This window comes from Montipora capricornis, chromosome 6, assembly GCF_036669925.1.
Source record: "Montipora capricornis isolate CH-2021 chromosome 6, ASM3666992v2, whole genome shotgun sequence".
Classification (NCBI taxonomy): Eukaryota; Metazoa; Cnidaria; class Anthozoa; order Scleractinia; family Acroporidae; genus Montipora; species Montipora capricornis.
The window spans coordinates 40,192,293-40,194,792 of record NC_090888.1 but is presented as its reverse complement, the minus strand read 5'-3'; the positions used below and the strand labels follow the sequence as shown (position 1 = coordinate 40,194,792).

At 37.5% G+C, this 2,500-nt stretch overlaps 1 protein-coding gene across 1 annotated transcript in view; it reads left to right on the top strand.

Moving 5' to 3' along the window:
• The first annotated feature begins 1,252 nt into the window (after nt 1–1,252).
• LOC138052109 (uncharacterized) overlaps nt 1,253–2,500 on the top strand; it is a 2,991-nt gene continuing 1,743 nt past the window's right edge. The window contains exon 1 of the mRNA XM_068898484.1: nt 1,253–2,500. This exon is cut by the window's right edge and continues 509 nt beyond it. The gene's annotated coding sequence lies outside the window, so the exon portion shown is untranslated.

The following is a 2,500-nucleotide window of genomic DNA, read 5'->3' as shown; positions in this document are numbered from 1 at the left end:
TTTGGCAAGGCCGTAGCGAATATGAGGCAAACCTAGGTACTTGCCTCTGTCATTTTTTCCTTATTCTTTAAAATAAAACGTGATTCCAGTGTTGCCTTTTAAGTGGATTCATCTAACAACATCTAAACTAAAACACCTAAAATAACTACGGAGAGAATTTAACCATGGAAATTGCCTCAGTGATTTTTTTTCTAGCGACGACCCTGTCTGGGCTTGGTTTTTAAATCCTTTTATGGTGATCTATGAAAGGTCTGGGATATTTCAAGGTAAAACAAGCTTAAACATGTTTTACAGAGTGGCCAAACGGTATTAAACACCCTAAAAACATGTTTTATGAAGTCCTCTTCGTTCGCCCTTTTGAAAGAAATGAGCACGTTACACGACACCGCATGCATAGATACAACAAACTAGTCGAGAGCACGCATGCGCGAGTCAATCTGACATCGCAAGCTCGTCCCCAGAGTCCGTGTCTTGGTGCTGACCAAAAGAAAAGCGACTCTAGGGACGAGAAGTTGCTGACATCGGTCATCAAGACACGAGACCAAAGGAATGTTTTACGACGTTTTAACAAATGTTTGACCGAATCCAATCGTACCCAATAATTTTACCGTAAAACACTTCCCGTTTGGACAGGCCTTTATTTTGAGTTCCTTTTCCTCAGTTTGCAATAGAACTCGCTTTCAATTGAGTTGGCAAGCCTCTCTTTTTTCAAACGCAACTACATTTAATTTCCATGTTGAGTAGAATTTTAGTTTGATGCTTCGGATAGGTGTTTGTATACATCGTATTACAAGTTATTTTATTTTATTTTATTTCATTTGAATGTTAGTACACCCAGAGAAAAATATCAATAGAATATAGTTAGTAGTTACCAGTTAGTCTTACTTATCAACTGGTAAGGTTAACCTTTTTGAAATGAAATGACGAAAAAGCCTAAACATTCGTGATCTCACCCATGGCTTTTCCTGAAATAGCATCTGACTGTTCTTATTCTCGGAGGCCTGATCGGGTGCTTAGCGTTTGCATGAAAGTTGAAACTGTTTTGTTTAGTCTGTTTCTTTTCAGTGCTGTGTGCTTTGTTTACCGGCTGTTGTTGGTTTTTGTTATATTTGTAAACAAGATTGCAAATGGGTCATTCACTTGAAGGGGGAGAGAGTATACTAAATTGGCCACTCCCTAGGCGGCTTTTCACGGCCAATGAAATAGTTGATGAATGTAAACATGCAATTTATTTTCTCATGGAAGAAGAGGCAAAACCCGAGTCCCAATGACTCGAAACAAGTTTAAGCTGTATCTTTTATTGACTTAAACAGGACATACTACATCCTAGTTACGAATCCACGTTTTTATGTACAGCATATATTACAGCAGCACGTAACCATGACAACGTCCAACCCAGGACTAATGAGTAACACTGAACTGAATGATTGCAATTATACTCACGGTGAATTCATTTAAACAAAGGCCAACAAAGCAGACCTTTAAATTCTTTTCGGAACGTATATTTCAGTGACAAAAGTATGCAACCCCCTAAACGTTTCGATACTTAAATAAACCTTAAATGCGTTCGGTTTCTTAAATTCTCTCAGCATTAAGAGATTAAACCGATACGATCCCAACCTTCCCTTTATACAAATTAACAGCAAATTTTTACTGAAGTTCAACTTATCCTGCATGGATGAGCGATTTTTATACTTCATTCATATTCAATCATTTCAAAGCTGGAACGATTGCAAAATGATTTAAATTATTTTCCATAGCCAATATTTATATCTGCTCTCTACCTTTCTAAAATTCCTGTATACAATGCCCTTTACTGGGCTATCTGAGAACATGCTCAGAATCAAAATGAAATTCGAAAATTGTTTAGAATTGCATTCCCCAACACATTATTACTGAAAAAACAGCAAAATATTAACATTCCAACAGAAGTTAAACTTGGAATAATTTGTAAGATCTAGTAACGTATAACATAGCGACTAATTTCTATAATCAACGAGAAAATAAATTAAATCGAAATTACTATGGGCGTACTCAGTGAACGTGACACTGGAAGCTTAAGAAATGACGTCGTCGACGCGGGTGAACTACTAAGGTTTAATAAAAACTTCCCTCTGCACGTGCGATCTTCATCTTTGCTGTTAACCTACACATCTACGTGAAACAACCAAATTCGAGTTTCTGTGGAGGTCGTGTGCACCCAGCATAAATTTTCCCTTCAAACTTTGATCAAGTTCACATCATTCTAAGTCCTCGATGATTACTGCACGATTAACGTCTTGAATGATTCGAAATAATAGCGAAATGATCACAATATCGTAGGCCGTCGGTCTTGCTTGAATTTCCTTTTAAAAGAGCCGAGACAAAGGATTCAGCAAGTGTAACGTAATATGGACAAGGAAGATCCACAAAACCTTCTTTACAAATGATCAACTCACGTCTGAGTTACCAAAGGAGAGAAAGCAGCCTTGTTTTCTTCACTGGTCACAGATACTCGCGT